Below are 19,889 nucleotides of genomic sequence, written 5' to 3' on the forward strand. Positions count from 1 at the left end.
GTTTCGGTTTTGTTCAAAAAGTTTTGACATCGTGTAAACTTGGAGTCTCACTAAACAACCTGACCTAAAACGATGTGCTAAATTCCATTCTCTTCTTGAGCTTCAAATGGAGCCAGTCGGTCTAGGTGTACGACTTTTTGTCGTGAATGAGGAGATCTTCGGATTCTATAAACAACATCATTTATCCGGTTGATTATAAAAAGGGACCTTCCCAGTTTCTTTGTAATTTCGGACGTTGTCCTTCCTGTCTTCGAGGTTGAAAGAGCCAGACAGAATCTCCGGGATTGAATTTTGAATCCCTGGCTCGAATATCGTAACCAGTTTTTAATTTGTCTGAAGCCATATGAATTCTACTTCTAGCAAAGCTATGAATTTCTCCTAATCGTTGTTGCAAAAGAGAAGCATAATCTGTTCGATGCTGTTTGTGCACAAGAACAGGACCTTCTTCTAAATCTGACGGAAGTCGAAGATTTCTTCCAGTAAGCATGAGGGCTGGCGTCTGTTTTGTCGTCTCATGATTCGCAGATCTGTAAGATAAGAGGAAGAAAGGGATCCAGGAGTCCCAGTCTCTTTGATTTTGCTCTACGAAGGACGACAAATATTGTAGTAAGGTTCTATTCAGACGCTCTATCATGTCGTCAGATTGCGGATGCAAAGGAGTCGTACGAGTCTTTCTAACCCCTAAAATCTGAGTAACCTCCTTCATTAAGGTTGACTCAAAATTTCGGCCTTGATCAGTATGAAGTTCTAGAGGAACTCCCTGTCTACAGATAAACTCTCTAACGAACGCTTGAGCTACAGTAGAAGCTTCTTAATTGGCAAGTGGGACCACTTCGGGCCATTTGGTAAAATAATCGGCAATCACCAGAGCTTATTTATTTCCAGAATAGGGTGTCGGGAGAGGTCCGAGAACGTCCATTGCTATTCTCTCAAAAGCAGCTCCCACGTTATAAATTTGAGGAGAGCTATGTCCTTTAGCTCGAGGTCCTTTCTTCGCCGTGCAGATTCCACATCTACGGCACCAATCTTCAACGTCCGACCGGCAACGAGGCCAAAAATAGAAGTTGCGTATTCTGCCCAGTTTTATTCGAGGCGAAGTGTCTACCTGTAAGAGAATCATGATGAAGAGCAAGAATCTCTGGAACTCGAGTCTTGGGAACCAAAAGTTGCCACCTGATTTCCTTCAATTCTGCAGATTCCCGTTTTCGGTATAAAATTCCGTCAATCAAAAGTATAGAGTCCCATTGAGCCCAATAAATTTTCAAATCTGTCTCAGCTGAAGATATATCCTGCCAGTCCGGGCGAGACTCTGCTTCCTTCCAGAACTTAACTTGAGTCAAAGTGCTGTCCTGTTGAGATTTTCTCCATTCTTCCAGGTCTTTTTCGAGAGAAACTTTCCGTAATAAAGGAGGGGGGTTTCTGTTTTTCTCTAATCGTGCACTTTGTTCACACACCGGCATTTCGTCGCAGGGTCTTCGGGAGAGAGCATTGGCGTTTCCGTGATGAATTCCTGCTCGATGACGAATCTCAAAATCATATTGTCCAAGCCTTTCTATTCATCTAGCTACCTGACCTTCGAGGGACTTGAACGAAAGTAACCACCTAAGAGAAGCATGATCTGTTCGTATCAAAAATCTCCTGCTGTACAGTAGTAATCTTTATTGTTCCCCTTGGGGTTACAAGGACTTCCCTTTTCCTCTTCCTTTACAATATTTTTTTTTTTACATGTTTTCTTAACCTATTCTTACCCTAATTCTTACTTCCTACCTTATCCTTACTTAATTTACTTAATTTCTAATTGCCTGTGTCCTGTGCCATTGCCTTGCCATTCCCTTACTTTCCCTCTTATCCTTTTCTTACTTTTTATCCTTATCTTTACTTAACCTTATCCTATTTTACCTTATTCTATTCCCTAATTCGTCCTTATCCTAATCGACTTCCATTTCCCATTCATCTCTCACTCTTTCATTCTCTTGTACATCCCTGATCCTTTCCAATTCTCTCATCCAGACTTCTCCCACCCCCTCCTCACCTAACATCTCCCTCACCACCTCCTGCCAGCTTTCCTCCCTTCTATCCCAGCCTACGCACCTTTCCCATACGTGCTCCCATGTTTCCTCCTCCCCCCCGCACACCCTACACCTTCTCTTTTCCTCTTCTTCCCAGTACCTTGCCTCCTTCATCTCGCTTCCTAATCTAAATCTTGCCACCCTTATCCACCTGCTTTCTCCCCATCCCTTTCCCAGATATCCTGGTATCCCTTCTCCTTTCACTAGCCTGTACCATCTGTTGTACCTCGATTCCCTTATTTTCTCTCACCTCTCTTTTCTCTGTTCTTCCCTCTCTCTCTCCTCTATTTCCCTAAACTCCATCTCGCCCCTCTCCCTTCTCGCGACTACCTCTCTACTCTCTACTCCCCTTTCCGCAAAGAAACTTTCCCTTTCTCTTTCCCACCTCGATCCCTGCCTCCCAGCTTCTGCCTTGTCCCTTATCTCTTCCCAGCATCTCCTAGCTAACTCGCTACCCTCCCCTCGCTCCAGCTTCCTTTCAAAATTCCATGCCCTTCTCCCTGCCCTAATCCTTAGTTTCTCCCTCTGCAGTTCCTCCCTTACTAGATAACCCGGTGTTCTCCCATCCACTCCTAATGTCCATCTCAAAAATCTATCCTGTACCGCCTCGACCGCCCTCCACTCCCTCCACCCCCATATCTCCGATGCATTCTCTATTACCGTCCATACTAGCCTGTCAAATAACCAAATCCTTTTTTCCCAATCCCTCCCAAATCTTCTTTTTCCTATTCCCCATACCTGCCTCATTACTACCCCTGCCTTCCGTACTCTCTCTTTCACCTGTGCTTCCTGTCCCCCATTGCACTTCACTCTATACCCTAAATAACTGAACTCTTTCACCTCCTCTATCCTTTTCCCTTTCCATCTCCAATCTATGTTTTTCCTTCTACCGCCTCCTTTCCTAAATCTCATAATCTTTGATTTCCCTACATTTACCGTCAGCCTTTTCCTATCCATATACCTTTCTAACTTCCTAATCATTACCTCCATTTCCTCTTCACTTTCCGCTAGTAACACTATGTCATCTGCATAGGCTAAAGTGCATACCCTGCCGCCGGCTAACTCCACCCCCCCAACCCTTCTCCCTCTCCCCATTTCCTCTTCTAAGTCCGCCAGCAGCAGGTTGAACACAAGCGGACTGAGCGGACATCCCTGCCTTACCCCCCTCGCTGTCCAAAACGCCTCTCCTAGCTTTCCCCCGCTCCTTACTCGGCTCTTTGTTTCCTTGTAAATTTCCTCTATCCTTACCCTTAGCCCTTCCCTCACCCCTCTCCTTTCCATAGTCTCCCACAGCACCTTCCTGTTCACTGAATCAAAAGCAGCTTTCAGGTCCACAAAAAACGCCACCATCTTTCCCTTATCCTTTCCCACCTGCCTATTGATTAAATAATTGAGTACGTATATATTGTCAATAGTGCCCATGCCTTTTCTGAAGCCCGTTTGGTTTTGTGGAATCAAGCCCTTTTCTTCTACCTCTCTTTCTAACCTATCCGCTAATGCCATCGCATACACCTTGTATAGAGTTGGCATCAAAGTCACCCCCCTATACTCTTCTACCCTTTTCCCCTCCCCCTTCTTAACTATCGGCGCTATCAATCCCTCCCTCCAATCCTCTGGCCAGCCCTCCCCCACCCAAACTCTGTTACATGTTTTCCATATCCACTGCTCCATTTCTTCCCCTCCATACCTCCATACCTCGCTAACTATTCCATCCCCCCCCGGTGCCTTTCCATCCCTCAGCTTTCCTATCACCTTTCTAATCTCTTCCCTCTGCAGCTCCCCTTCCCCGTCCCCCTTCCTATTTACCGACTCCCCGCCTTCTGTTACCTTGCTTTCTACCCCGCCTAATAATCCCATGAAATACTCCCTCCACTCCTGATCTCCTATTTCTTCATTCACCCTCTTCCACTTCTTTCTTTCCCTATTAACTATCTCCCATACCTTGCTTTCTGTCTTTGCTTCCGCTGCTTCTTTTATGAATCCCTCATTTTCTTTCTTTTTTCTCTCCTCGCATAGCCTATTATATTCCCTTCTTCCCTTTCTATACGCGTCCCCTTCTCCCTCCCCCTTTCTCCATTTCCTTAGACTCTGCCTAACTTCCGCTTTTTTTCGCCTACATTCCTCATCCCACCATCCCTTTTTCGCTTCCCTCCCCCTCCCTCCTACATCTAAGGCTCGTCTAAACTCCCTTATTCTTTTCTCTATTTCTTTCCCTACATCCACTTCTCCTATCCCCTCCCATTTGACTTCTGTTTTAAACCTCATCCTACCCTCCTCCGTCCAGTCTCCTCTACTAGTTCCCCCTACTCTTTTTCCCTTCCTTGTCCTAGCCACTGCCCCCCTCAACCACACTATTACCGGGTGATGATCCGAGTCAACCCTATCCCCAATCTCTATCCTTTTGACCCTATCCCTCACCTCGATGTCTCCTATAGCGTAGTCTATCACTGTCACCCCTGCCCCTCCTACATACGTAAATTCCCCCTCCTCATCCCCCTCTATGTTCCCGTTCATTATTGCCCATCCTACCTCCTCTAAAAATTGCACCAGCTGCCTACCTTCCGAGTTTATTTTCCTGTCCTTTGATTTCCTACTCCTACTCTCCTCCTCTCCTTCTCCCCAGCATCCTCCCCCCTCCTGCCCTGTCCTGGCATTAAAATCACCCCCCACTAACACTTTTACCCCTCCCTCTATCTCTTCTGCCCGCTCCTTCAATTCCCCTATCTTCTCTTTTAGGTCTCCATTTATGTATATTCCTACTACTACCCATTTTTCCCCCCCTACACTTATTTTCCTTGTTATCACGCCCTCTTTTACCTCTTCCCTCCCTCCCTCCCCACTTACTATCTCCCTTCTTACCCCTGACAGCATTCCGCCTATTGCTCTTCCCTTCCTATTTTTTCGTACCGCATACTGTACTTCCCATTTATACCCTACTGGCAACTTATTTCTAATCCTTTCCCACCCCTTCTTTTCTATCCATGTCTCCATTAGAAATATTACATCCCACTCCCCTAGCCCCCTCCAGAAATCTTCATCCTTTCTCGCGAGCCCCGCCACATTCCAAAAAGCTACTTTCCACCCCTCCCTTACTGTCTCGCCTACTCCCCTCTCTCTCCTCCTTATCTCCCTCCCCACCTGCCTCTGTCCCCCCCCACTACCCATTCCCCCGACTGCCTTTCACTACGTACCCTTCCCTGTGCTTCTGTACTTCCCTCTTGTCTCTCCTCGCTTGCTGACCTTTCCCTATCGCTTTCCCCTACTTTTCCCCTCCCCTCCCTTTGCCCCCCTTCCCTCGCTCTCCCTGTACCATCTCTAAGCACCTCTCCTATCTCATCCCACTTCCACATTTTCCCTTCTATCCAGATCCTTGCATACCCTATTCTCACTCTGTTTCCCCTTCTCTCCTCACTAGCTGCTATCTCCCTCAACTTCCATTTCATTTTTCTCTCTGCCCAGGTGAGATCCTCGTCTATTCTCTCCTCCCTCCCTTTGAGTAGGCTTTTTCTTCCCATTACCTGCTTCTTTTGCTCCCTATTTCCTAGTCTTGCTATCCATATCCCCTTTTCTCCCCCCTTTTTCGCGCCTACCTCCCACATATCCTTTACCTCGACCTCTACCCCTATCAGCTGCAAAATCTTTTTCAACTCTTCCTTTTCTCTTCCCTTCTCAAGTCTCGCTCCTCTCACTACTATATTTCCCCTTCTTTCTTCCCTTTCTTTCCTCTCTATGGCCCACTCCATCTCTTTTAATCTATCTATAGCTACCTGCGCCACTTCCGCATTCCCCTGTACCTGTCTTTCTCCCCCTCCTTCTGCACTCTTCTTTTCTAATTCTAACAGCCTCTCCTTTACCCTTTCCATCTCCCCCCCTCTCCGCTCTTCTACCTCTTCTAGTCTTTTACCTAGATCCCTTATCATTTCCTTCATCTCCCCCCTCTCTACTTCCCACTGCTCTTCCCTTCTAGTCATTTCGCCTTTAATCTTTTCCATTTCTTCCCTGATCCCCCTTCCCTGCCCTTTGACCTCCTCTAGACCTATCTTTAGCTCTTCCCTAATCAACCTTAGCATATCTTGTATACCCCCTCCCTCTGCCTTCCCTTCCTCCCCTGTCTTACCCTCCGGCGACCGGTGCACTTTCCTGCTTTTCCCAAATACTCTTTCTCTTTCCTGCAACCCGTCTACCTCCTCCTCCCCTTTTTCCCCTTCCTCCTCCCGCTTTCTCTTCCATAAGTCTAGTACCGTCGCCGATCCCAGGCTATGCCTCCTATCCCTCCCTAACGCTGCTACTGCCCCCGGCCTACCTTTCTTTTTCTCCTCCTCTTCGCTGTTCGCCCCTTCTTTTTGGCCACCCGCGTTACTCATACTCTTTCTCTCCTTCACCGCTTCCTACCTTATCTATCCGCCGCCTACCTGTCTACTCTATCCCCCTTCTTACTCCCTAGGTGTCACTGCCTCTTCCTATCTTATCCGAATCGTTGCCTTCCGCCAGCTCTTTCTGCCTAACCTCAAATCTCTCCCCCTTCTTTCTTTTTCACCCGCCCTTCCCTTCTATCCCTGCCTCCCTATTCCCTTCACCCGACCTCCCGTCTATGTCTTTCCCGCTCCTTCTCTGCCCTATTTCCTTTTCTCCTCACCTTTGCTATCCTGCTAAATTCTCGCCTTTTCTCTCGCACTCTTTCGCACACCTGTCACTCACATTCAAACGGAAACGGAAGTCCATCTCCTGCTGTACAGATAATGATGAAAATGAACCATGGTCTTAACAACAGCTAAAAGTTCTCTATGAGTCACACAATAATTCCTCTCGGTTGTACTCAGAACTCTACTGAAATAACTTATCTCTCTCTCCTGATCTCCCTGAATTTGTGATAGAACCCCACCTATTGCTGAAAGAGAGGCATCTGTATCCAAAATAAAAGGAAGTTCGACCTCTGGATGGGCTAAAATCGGCGAAGAAATAAGATTTTCTTTTAATTTCTTGAAAGCCTCTTCGCATTCCGGGGTCCAGTCAAAAGGAATCTTGATTCCGGTCAAGTGATGGAGAGGTTTAGCTATACTAGCGAAACCTTTTACAAATCTTCTGTAATAAGTACAAAGACCTAAAAAGCTTTGTACTTGCTCTTTATTTTTAGGGGTCGGCCAAGAAGAAACCTTCTCGATTTTGGATGGGTCGGTCTTCACACCTTGAGCTGAGACGATGTGTCCGAGGAAGCCTACTTCTTTCTGGAATAAATGTATTGTGTTTCGCTGGATAGGCTGAGAAAAGTAACCAAACCCGTGGCAGTTAGGGAACGATTGGCTTTATTTGAATATGTCCTCTGGCGGTACGTACACATAATATGGCACTCGTGGCACACGAGGCATTACACTTACACATACATAGAATGCTATCCTTCCCTTTGTATTTTATTTCATCCAACACTATAAATCATGGTACAATAATAATATACATATATGGTCTTGACGCATTTTGCTCTACTCTTTTCTTATTTTTAAATTCCCAAATCGCTCAATTGGTTTTCTTTTTCGATTCCACTTTCTTACAGATGGGGATGCCTTACCCTTCTCGCTATTATTGTTGTTTGAAATTTGTATTGCTTCGTTGATGGCATTTTCATTTTTATTGCAAACACCATTTTCTGCCCAACGCCTCAATTGATCGCTGTGACGTTTGTGGACTCCTTTCCCCTCTTTAAATTTGATCAAACTATTTTGCGGAGTTCATTTTTTAATAATTTTGGCTTCGAACATTTTATCGTAATTTTTACGGAAATCTTTTGCTAATACGACGTTGCCTGCTACAAAATTTGTTACATTAGTTCCTTTGAAATTTTCTATTTGTTTTTCTTGCTTTAATGTGACAAATTCGTCTACGTTAGGGCGTAACAGGTCGAGCGGCGTTCGCATTTCGGGATTGAAGCAGCTGGACAAGTTGTTGTTGTCGTACAGCGGCTTCTTGTTGTTGTTTAGCCACATCCAGAAGCTTCTTGTTGCTGTCGCTGATGACGTTCGGCGGCTTCGTGTTGTTGGTTCACTAATCTCAGGAGGTCGATTTGAGAGAATGAGGCCACCGCAGGCACGGGAAAAGGGTCCACTGAAGGTGTCGATTCTGCTTCAGGGACTCGCGGATTTTCTGTAATTTCTTCTCCACCACTTTCCCGTTGCCGAGAGCGAGTCGTACGACTATTGCTCATAATTAATAAAATTTCACGCACCGAATTGACTCGATTAAAACTCTTAATCCCACTTCTGACACCAGTGTAACGTTCTTGGACGTTACGAAAATAAATATGGATTTGTGAGTTTGATTATCAAGCCAAAATCAAAGGCGTAAATAAATGTTGTGAAAAAGCTTTAAGTGCAGGGTACGTGTTTCTAGTTTTAAGTCTGAAACAAGACTGTTTTTACAATAATGTTGGTTGACGCAGCAACCTTATTTTTTTTAAAGACATAAGAGGTTTATAAACGTTTTTTATCTATGATGAGTACTAGATCATTAAAAGGGGGCAAAACGGGTGATTTCATCTTTTGTAACAATATAATATCTGTGAATTTTGAGATAGAATGAAATTTAAAAAAACTTAATCACGGTGGTGTGAGTATGTATACATATATATATATATATATATACATCATACATATATAATGGAAGAGCGAGAGAGAGATTCCAAGCGTTATAACGGGTTGTTGCTTTGAAATATGTATTTTCCTCACATGTATATATATATTTCTATACATTTGACTTGTTCAAAATTAAAAAAAAAAAATTAAAAATACGTAGGGTAATGGTAGGAAAAATGAAACTGATTTGAGCGTCGATTATATTCAATGTTACTATACATAAAATAATGGTGAACATGTGACTATAAATATCCATACATATTTTTTTTCGCTCGAAATTGTGTATACATATTATTTTATGTGGTAAAATTGTTTATTAAATTATTATGTTATATTAACCCGTTATAACGCTTGGAATCGCTCTCGCTCTTCCACTGTATATGTATGTATACATACTCACAACACCGTAATTAAGTTTTTTTAATTTCATTTTATCTTAACATTCACAGATATTATATATGTAAAGTTATTTGTAGCAATATTTTCTAAGAGTATGACTAAAATCCAAAAGAGAAAAAAATATCATAAATATTAAAAATCTAATCACAGATTCGAATTGCTGAGAAAAAAATAGCAGAGTTCGAGAAAAAAAAAAAATATACGATAATCATTAACGGAATTATTGAGTTGTTAATTAAGCGGTGAGAACAGCCGGGCGCGCGAAGCCTCGAGCCCCCAACCACACCGACCGGCTTCATTCCTCCGACTAACGCCGCTCGACGAACGTTGAACAATTTTTTTTTACTAGATACAACGCACCTAGAGATCTGAAAAAATTTACGGTGTTGCCTTGGAGTGTTGTGAGATAGCTGATATTTTTTTTCCCTTTCAATATTCATTACAACAACAATAAACAAAATAACACTTAAACACCGTTATCTCCGGTTCTAATCAAGATATTCATGTTTTTTTTTTTTTTTTTAATTACTCGTAAAATGAAGGCTAACTACAATCCATCATAATATTTACAATAATATGAATATTCTCGGAGATATCTCTATTTGTTTAACAGCAAAAAATTTCAAGTCGCCCAAAATTTGAGATTTTCGAGTATAAAAAAATTTTTTTTTTCATTTATGGAAAGTACTAGTAACGAACTGACTCCATGATTTTTTGGCAACCTGTGGGCCAATCACATAAGAAAGGGCAGACGATATACGGATTTTGGCTTGTCGCGGATTGTCGCTCAACTATATGACACAGCCAAAAAAGTCTTGCACGATAATTTTGAAGACACTTCATATTACCTGTACCATGAGTTTCAAAACCACACGTTGTTTATTCGTCAATTTATAACAAGAAATGTAAATTTGTTTTTCTACGGCATTTTACATTTTGCAACTAAACAAATAAAGGAAATTGATCTCACGACAGCTTGTTTTATCGAGAATGATGAGACGAACAACTTTGGTTTGAACATTTTTCGTGTATGACCCATAACAAAGACGTTATTTAACAGAATGTGGGGTCTCCAAAGTTTAAACAATCGTTACGGACAAACCCGGACCTAACTTTTGGGGCATAGGTGAAAATATGTTCGTCCGTCTCTAATGAACCTATAAAAAAATCGGCTAACCTACGTTATTCCAGAGTAGAAGTCAGTCGATTTTATAGCTTATTCGTCTGGACTATGCAGCGGCTGTCCTTTTTGTCCGTTACCTCTCGACTTTCCAGCACCCTTTGCTGCGCTGTGCGCCGAACGATGTTGTAGGAGTTACGCTTGCGCCCTTATAACAGCTAGCTTCACATGCCTACACAAGCTCTCAATTTTTCTCTCGTACCTCAGGGGCTGGAGATCGGGGATAGTCGGGATACATCGAGTTGCCATGGCAGCTACCCGGCCGGGCCGGAGCCCACCGAAGTAGTCTCGTCGCGGTCATGGTGCGATTTGTCGAAGTCGCTCTGTACTTTGTGTAGTGTGTTATTTGTAATCTGTGACTATTTCGTGACTGATTCTGTCGAAGATACTCATTTACTACCAAAGTGAGAATTAGACACATTAGACACATCACCCCTTCACACCTTTATACGGATCTGTATACACTATATTTCATATCACACATATGTATGAGTATTATATGCATTAGTATATACACGCGCAAGCAGTATGTATACATGTGCATGGCACATGAACCTTGACCCTCTACAAATTCAATTGATAGTCAATTATTCTGGCCGTATCTGTCAAATTTGAGCCCTGGTTTACCATCAACCTGCAGAGATACTATGCTTATTGTTAGTTTTACAGTATGTAGATGCAATTATTTATGTGAGACAACCCACAATCTTTTGTTTTGAGAAAACTGTTCATCAGAACGTCAAGATCCTTTTTTCTGATCATCATACCTACATGTGCGTTGGTCCTACGTACGTGCACGCGCGGCCTCTGCGTGCATGCGTGCGTGTGCGTGTATGTGTGTGTGCGTCTGCGTGCGTGTGTGTAAAAATGTACGCGTGAATTGTAAAGAGATCAAAAAAATTATGGCAAGTTTTTCAGCTTTGAACGTATAAAATTATTTAATTTGATAATTTTCTTGGATTATCCCCATGCATTTGATTTTATCATGCATTTTTAATGTGCCACGTTTTTTCGCTGCTCATAAATGACTGTCCGCTACGGCGGGATGCATATGCATTTCGCAAACTTTCCTCAACCATATTGTACGTTGAAAATGAAAGCAAAATTGAAGAAGATAATAAACGAGCGCTTTTTTTCCAAATACCTGTAGTAGGCACAAATTATTTAAACTCTTTATAGCCTACTTATTTAATTTTGTAATATGTGTACGCATATACTAGTCTACTTATTTAATTTTGTAAAATCTATATACATTTGGATACATATTACGTAATATAGAACATATAGCCCAAAGTATTCACGTTGTTACTAATCGTAGTTATAAATTTATCAGAATTAACAACTATTATCTGATTTTAAATGGTATCTTTAAGTAGTAATGTGATGATTTAGTCTAGAGTCGTGTACATGATAAACTATCTAAGATGAAATTTTTGGCTATCGTTTTTTATAAAGCTGTGTTGGAGTGTGTGATTTTGTAACGAACATAGTAAAATACAACTTATGAATAAAACGTACATCTATTCAGAATTCATGGGGAAATAATTCTGAAAATATATTGAATCAATAAAACCAGAGTTGTGAACTTAATAAAACAAAAGTATACGAATTGTTTATCGTAGTCCTGTCAACCTTTTCCACGTTATTGTAAAATACTCCATCATTAAACAGTGGATACATGAAAGCACTCTCAATTAATATCAGTGCCCATATACTGTTTACGAAAATTAGTACGAGCCGCGTATTTTCAGCTGAAAACATATTCAAAATCATTTACCAATGAACAGTTGTGAAAGATTGAGAAGAAAAAAATTAAAATTAAAAATTATAATTAAAAAAAAAAATAGTTCAGACATTTTCACACGTGCAGCAATAGTTTCTAGATGCTTATTGTTAATTGATTGTAGTTTAGCTCCTTGTAAATTTTTCCTTCCTTAAACCCACTGCACGAAACGGGCTGATCTTTTTCCATGTCGATGCTAACAAATTCAAAACACGTAGTATCCTATTTAGAATATTTTCTTTGAATTTGCACCATGATTGTTTCTTCTTGAAAAATTCAGCAAAGTCAGAACAGTGTTTCTCAGACATAACATAAAGAAGAAAAGAAATCGGTGCAAAAGGATAATAAAGATTTTCAACCTCGAATGCACCTTTTTTTAATCACTTACTCGAAAAATACTTTTGCAGAATTAGACTTAATGCACAGAACCCTGGAAATTGCTTAATTTACAAATAAGAGAGGAGATAGTGTTTTTTTTTTCTTTTGGTTTCATATTTATAGAGAAATAACCCCGCGGTACATACTCCAGTGTTACATAGGTAATATAGCTCACATGATGTGATATACAGAACATTAACGCATAAAAGAGAACATAATATCGAAATCCAGGCTCATGGCACTGTGCCACACAGCGATAATAACATGTGAAATTTTGGCACAGGGGAAATATAGGGCACAGGTATTGAACCCTCTCTCTCTCTCTCTCTCTCTCTCTCTCTCTCTCTCTCTCGATCGATCAATCTAGCTCGATTTATATTTAAAAAATTGAACTGCTTGACGGGGTATGTTAGAGTTATTGGATAAATTCGGGGTTGCGGCCAGCGTTTTTTTTTATGTATGCTGGTTACTTTTGGGGGGTGAGCGGAAAGAAATTCCAACACGACCAAATTAAGAACCACCCTAATATACCTGTATATATATTGTAACGTGTTCGGCCGTCTAACCGTGGCCAAACGTCGATTATAACATCAGCTGGCACACCGACGCGCGAACACACTGACGAGATGACGCCACAGTGACGCCGACTCATCGAAGAACTACGACAGTGGTGCCGGCTCACCGACGCGACGGACGCCCTCGGTGATGACGATTATCGACAGGCGGCGGAAGATCGTCACCGCGCTCGCCACAACGACACAGCAGGAGCAGTGTAAAACAGCCGGCAGTGAGCGTTCCAATCCGTAGTAGTTAAGACAATGCGCCTGTTTTAACTCACACACTTGTTAAAAAAAGTAGCTGTACTATAGCGCTCGTGCTTGACTCATTTGTGATAGAGGGAGTGTGTCTCACATATAGAACCACTATCCAACTTAAATTCTTTGCAGATCAATCTAACAGGCAAAGCACCACATTACATCCGAATAGTCCATATTATATTAATGGGAGTAGTGTATAGCGACATGCTTCTCAAGGAATAGTAGTATAGACATTAGTCAAATCAACTTCAATAGATAGGAGTACAACTGATAATTGCGTCAATTTTTATTTAAATCAAGTTAGCGTGTAAGTAAAATTAGATTAAAATTATTTCGTTAACGCATGTGCATGGGCAAAAGTGCCACAAATTTGTATCACTTCTCATTAATTTTCTTTATGCTTTTATTAAATTTTTATATAGCGTAAACCTGTTTTCTTGCTAATTAGTATCTTGATGAAAAGTCAGGCTATATAGCAACAGGGCACAGGAACGGTGCTTATAGAGCTTAATCAGGGATGCCAGGAACGGCTTAAACGCCTGACTGTAAATTGCAGCAACGAATGCAAGTCCTGCATCTACGAGAATAGAAACATAGCGCAGGCACGCTGGAACGGCTTTACCACCTGAGTCGACTATCGCAGCAACGGATGCAAGTCCTGTGTCTGCAAGCATAGGGAATCACGAGAAAGGGAATATGAGTACGGGAACGGCCTCATAGCCTGACTCTGCCTAAGTCTGAATTTGTTCAAAGTGCAACGGCTTAGCAGCCTGTGTCACTGGCGACTCGCAAGACTTAATCGGATGTTCATTTACAACACGATGCAACGGATTAATATCCCGTGTCATCTCGATATAAGGCAGATAAATAAGACACAACTTAGGGAACTAACTTCTTAATTTATTGAATGTATCTCATTTGATTATTAAAACGCAAAATAATAGACTCGCCGACACGGTGTTTCACCAGTGCATACTGCACTGAGAAACACGTGAACGTTACAATATATTAGAGTGGTCCGTAGAAAGGTCGTTTTCTGATTTTGACCGTCCCATCCGCCAAATCGGAAACAATTCAAGAATAACTTCCAAATTTTTAAAAGTTTTTAACTCAACTTCAACCCGTCCCGCCAACAGGATGGACTTCCGCATTTAAAATACACGCGTTTCGGAGACATTCTCAGTATATATTTTGTTGTAAGAGTAACAGTGTTCAAAAGAATCTGTAACTGCAAGGTTTTAGTAGGCATTACTGCTACTATATAAGAAAAAAAATCACATCGCCCCATCATGCCATATCGATGAATTGCACTTCCTCGAAATCTAATTGTTTTTTTTTATCCAGAGGAAGTGCAATTTGTCTAGATTGCTTAGTACGATGATATGATTTTCTTCTCATTGTCAGACAATTGCACCAATACCCACTAAAACTTCGCAGTTACAGATTTTTTTGAACATCATTACTCTTACAATAAAATATTCACTGAGAATGTTGAAATGTGAAATTCGAAACACGTGTATTTTAAATGAGGAAGTCCATCTTGTTGGCGAGAAGGCTTAGAGGACCTTGAATAACTTCAGTAAGGGATAAAATGATCACACCTTTTTTAAAGAGCGTTCAATTCTCTACAAAAATATATATTCGTGAATTTTTTGTACGACGCATCGTTAGCTAGTTATAAAAATCAGGCGGAGTAAAAACCATTTTTCCCATGTTATTCTTACGGAAAATAGAAAGGTGCGATGCGCAACCTCTTAATGTTAATATTGAAAGCTCCAATTTTAACAGGTGTTATTTTTATACCTAAATGGAACCTTTGAACCTATTTGGAAAAACAGAAAATTTTTGTTTTACTTTGAAACCAGTGGCATAACTACCGGGGTTTTTGGTGTGCGCAGAACATGGGCCCATGAGATCCAAGGGCCCACGTTCCACCGAGAAAAAAAATGATTTGTAGGCAAAGAAATGGCACGGATTCTATGAGATCGCTATAATAAATTCCGACGAATCCTTCCACATTTTATTCCTAATAAATTCCTAGAATTCATGCCATTTCTTTATTTCTGCGTCAAATAAAAATGCTTTGGAGTGTTTTCGTTCAGAATCGTGTAGGGAATGGGGCTGTTGAGCTCTTTTCCGCGTTTGAGATACTTGGACTTTGTGCAATTGCACTATTGTCATATATAAAGAAAGTTATACATCATGTATTATACATTTCGTGAGAATATGATGGGTTTTATCGAATCAATGGCATTGATTATTTTGTTCGATTGATTTGGGTAATAAATGAATGACTTTGCTTACTAAATAATCTTTCGGGACGTGTGTTCTTCTGTGAGTTTAGAATTTCTGCTTCTTATATTACGTCTATTAACGTTGTTGAAATTTTCAGTTTGGATATTTAAAATGCAATTACATACATTTAAAAGTGTGGGTAAGTAGAGGGACCCTGATCGAATAATTGCACATGGACTTACGGAGACATAGTTACGCCACTATTTCAAATACACATATACAATATATACATATATGTATTAGGGTGGTTCAGAAAAAAGTAATTTGTGATTTTCCACCACAGCACCCCGTAAAAAGTTTGTCGAGGTTAAAAGAAAGATTTTCTCAAAAGATGAGCGTTTTATGTTGTATAGAAAATCGCGTTCAATTGATTTTTCGTTATTTGCGTTACAAAGAAGACCCACACTCGTAATATTTGGTCTGCAGTGGATGGTGGAGAAATGTATTTGATGACGTTTACATTATTAATTCAATCTCATAAAATAGTGATATTTCAATATGAACTTTCAATTTAGGCGAATAAGATTCCCGGTTGATATATTGTTGTTTTATGGGTCGTGATCTTTGTGTTGAATATGAGTGTCAGGGAAGAAATAATAATCGAAGTGCTACAACATGTTTCTTCATAAATTCAAAAAATATGAAAAATAAGTAAAAAATCAAATGAGTGCGATCTTCCACATAACGTAGAACACACATCTTTTGACAGGATCGTTCTTGTAACCTGAACAAACTTTTCATGGGGTGCCACGATGGAAAATTCAAATTATTTTTTTATGAAACACCCTAATATATGTATCGTAACGATTCATTTTTCGATATGGTGAGATAAGGTGAGGGCTATCAATTCATTATTCTACCGCACAGGTTAGTTTGGGCTAGAGAAGAAGTAATTTTGAGCGCCAGACGGAACTGCGTCAATTTTTACGAAAGGTAAAAGAGAAGAAAAAAGATAAAGCGAACTTTGCGACGGTTTTGCACAACTTACAGTCAGATAGACAAGATACTGGTTGAAACGTAGGGGGTAACCAGAAAGGGCACAAAAAAGCAGGTATGATGCTGATTGTATCAAATGTATTGATGAAATAGCAGAAATCAGATACACCGCGAGAACGGAAATTTGAACAATTCAACAAAATAAATTAGTGCGATAAACAAAAGGGCAGATGTTAGTGCAGTACGTGATACTATCATTCGATAATCAACAACCAGCAAGCTTACAATAATCAGAAATAATTGACTAGCATGCAATAACAATCTTAGGAATTATTTGCAATAGAGAAAATAAATACAATAAGTGAGAATTAGTAAAGGTCAAAAATTTACGGTGTTCGCATACGATAATCATAAGAAAGGATTAATAAGAATTGCTAACAACTGCGGAAGATAATTCAGTTACGATTGAAGAGTAGTTATTATTTCATAACGAGTCTATAATTAACAAACGGAACGATGAAGGTGCGAAAGGACGGGTACTCAACTGATTCTTACTTAACGAAATTGTTGCGATATTTTTGTTCACATATTATTGAGGAAAGTCATCGGTATCGACGAGCATTCACGAATATTTCGTGCTGCATAAATTGTGAGACTGCATAAATTGTGAGATATGCTCGAGATGCCGTGAACTTATTATTAACGATAATTTATTTTACGTAGGAATCTAGATTGCGGATTGCGGTTCATGCAATAGTTAGAAAATTAACCATGGAGAAGAAGATTAGTGATATATCAGAAAATAAGTGATAGAAAATTAATAAGAATCAGCAATATAAATATGAAAATTAATCAAGTTATTATCTACGATGATATTACCGATACTACAAACTAGACTAATCTACGACGAGTGCTTCGATATTCGGATTTCCGATGTTCCACGGGTCAATCAACTCACTTATTATAGAAAAGATATTACCGTTGAATCAGGGCATTCACATTAAATTTGATGTGATGAAGATAAGTATAAGATAGAAAAAGATACTACGTAAGCGTAAGAATAAGCAATGTAAGCGAGAAGATGGTCAGCGTGACGCACATAGAGAGGAACTATGATATTAGACAAAGTAATATGATATCAAGTAAGGAATTACGGAAAGATATTCACAAATTAGGCACAAGAAATGCGATACAGGTGAGAGAATCGAGATGAATATAAGAGAACATCATAAGATCAAGTGCGAAAAGACAAGAAAATTGACGTAACAATTCCAGCTTAAATCATCAGAAAATCAAATATATTTGAGGTTCAAAGATAATACGTATCGCGCTAAAGTAAAGAATGCTAACCAGTTACGGAATTACATGCTGTAAAGAGAAAATCAAGCTTTGAAAATTTGCGGTTTGGACGTATTCGAGCTACGTACAAGAAAAGGAATGAAAAATAGTGAAAGATATGTTGCAAGTAAATGCGTGGTTTCACACAGGAGACAGCAAAGACCTTACCTTCAAGATAGAAAAGAAGAAATGAATGTAAAAGAAAAATCAGAGTAGAACAGAGACTGAGATATTTATAGTGACAACGGATAGTAAGATAACAAAGAAAGAGAATTGAACTGTAAATCGAGGCACGTGTGGCTTAATATACTTTTGGTGATAAACTGGGCCGAGGCGATCGCCGATTCTAGCAATCCGAGTGAATTTGTCGTTGCGTCACGTGATCTTCCATCGCGGTAATTGGTATGGTCGGTTACGTGTCATTTTCTAGGACTCCGCTTTGTGTTTTAACTCTTACGTGCGGTAAGGTAAGCTGCGATATGGCCTTGCGTGAAGGGGAAGATTCTGCTTCGCCGACTCGCTGCTGGTACTTCTCGTACGATCGGGTTTTGGCACGTGGCAATAGCCGTCAAAATAGCTGGGTGCCTGGAAGTACGTGGCTGGCTGGGTCCTTGTCATCCAGGGCACTCGTGATCCGCCAAGGCAGCTTAGCATCACATTCGTAATCCATCATCCTGATTTATCATCATCGTTCTGGTCCACCAGAATAGATTGTCATGACGCTGATACCCGCTGACTATCTGCGTTGCCAAGAAAGTAGGTGGTTTAGTAGTCTAGCACCAGATTGGTAAGTCTGTGGTGACAGGAGGCTGCGATTGTGGTAGGCATTTGGAAACAGTGCGGAATTTTGCAATAATTTGGCACCTGGGTGAAAAGTTTTCTCCCTCTGAAAGTCGGATCCTCATTTCATACCGAGTCTCTATATGCGTATTCAAGAGAGGTATTGCATCGTTCACGGAAGTAACAAACGAAAACCGAATGTGAGGAAAAAATAGTCGAGTTTAAAAAATAATGCATTATACTCGATAAATCGGGCAAAAATAATCAATTCAATCGAAAATCGATTATTTTTTATCATTCTTACCCTCGCGGCGTACCTTGTCACGGCTGTGGCCTTCATTGGCGATATGTTGCGGTAGTTACTGTTATTAACGATATTCGATGCACGTGTCACAGTGCGTTACATAGATATAAGGGAAAAGAAAAGAAATTGACTTATTGTTAATTTGCTTAGCTTAACGTAGATTCCGAGTTTGTTTTCCGGGAATATCGGAGTCACTCGTGCCCCGGAAGGGTTTTCGCGGTAATACACACCAAGGTGTGCGTCAAGTAACCCTTGTAACAGTTTCTAGAGTAAAAAGAAAAAAGAAAGTGTTACAGTGTGTATGAGCAAGTCCACCAATTCCAAAGTCAAAGCCGGCGTTACCCCCACAGATCTCGTAACTTTTTGTGCCAAAAGTCCTTATTGAAGAACAGTGTCTCAAATTTTTTCAGATTTTTTCTCTCCTATGTTTGAAGTCATTCAATGAATTATTCCATAGAGTTTTTCAATTCTTATTTTGTTCATTTTTTTTTTTGCTTCTGTTTTTACAGCTATAACTATTTTTATAAAAACAGGTTTCCATGTAAAAACGGCTCGGCACCTCCGAACCAACTTCAGGTATATAAATAATAATTTACCCAGACAAAGAAAACAACAATTTCCATGGCGGCATTCCTGATGAAATGGTGCACTCTGATTGGCCTAGCGTTATCGCTTATAATTCAAAAACTATGCGTCGGACGAGCATCCGGCAAAGAAATTCTTGATTGGATTTTAGCGAGGTATCACGCTGGCTAGTCCGTGGGAGGCAATTTAGGGACACCCTGTATTGGCGATCTTTTAGCTTAGGTGTTATTACTTGCGCTTTTGGGTAGAAAATGAACTGTGTAACGTCGACTCTTTATGGCCCCTCACTAAGCTTTTTGTCGTTGTAAGAATAACACGGGATTTAATGATTATTTTCCACTGCATTTTTTTTCTCCGGCAATGTTCATGGAAAACATCTGAATTCAACTGGAATTCATCAA

At 40.5% G+C, this 19,889-nt stretch overlaps 1 protein-coding gene and 2 long non-coding RNA genes across 6 annotated transcripts in view; 1 reads left to right on the forward strand and 2 right to left on the reverse strand.

Annotated features, from left to right (window-relative positions):
- Positions 1-5,368: 5,368 nt before the first annotated feature.
- The window catches only part of LOC124185033, a 33,772-nt gene continuing 19,251 nt past the window's right edge, over positions 5,369-19,889 (reverse strand). The window contains exon 4 of the long non-coding RNA XR_006871333.1: positions 5,369-5,468. This is a non-coding gene — a long non-coding RNA (uncharacterized LOC124185033). The remainder of the gene's footprint in view (positions 5,469-19,889) is intronic.
- LOC124185030 lies at positions 6,603-17,490 on the reverse strand. Its single transcript, XR_006871329.1, has 3 exons — positions 17,481-17,490; positions 8,786-8,801; positions 6,603-6,794 (listed from the first exon to the last, which is right to left on the reverse strand). It is a non-coding gene; the product is annotated as an uncharacterized LOC124185030 (long non-coding RNA).
- The window catches only part of LOC124185018 (dipeptidase 1-like), a 1,685,273-nt gene continuing 1,675,912 nt past the window's right edge, over positions 10,529-19,889 (forward strand). For all 4 annotated transcript variants that reach the window (XM_046575303.1, XM_046575304.1, XM_046575306.1 and 1 more), the window contains exon 1: positions 10,529-10,675. The gene's annotated coding sequence lies outside the window, so the exon portion shown is untranslated. The remainder of the gene's footprint in view (positions 10,676-19,889) is intronic.

This window comes from Neodiprion fabricii, chromosome 6 (assembly GCF_021155785.1).
Source record: "Neodiprion fabricii isolate iyNeoFabr1 chromosome 6, iyNeoFabr1.1, whole genome shotgun sequence".
Classification (NCBI taxonomy): Eukaryota; Metazoa; Arthropoda; class Insecta; order Hymenoptera; family Diprionidae; genus Neodiprion; species Neodiprion fabricii.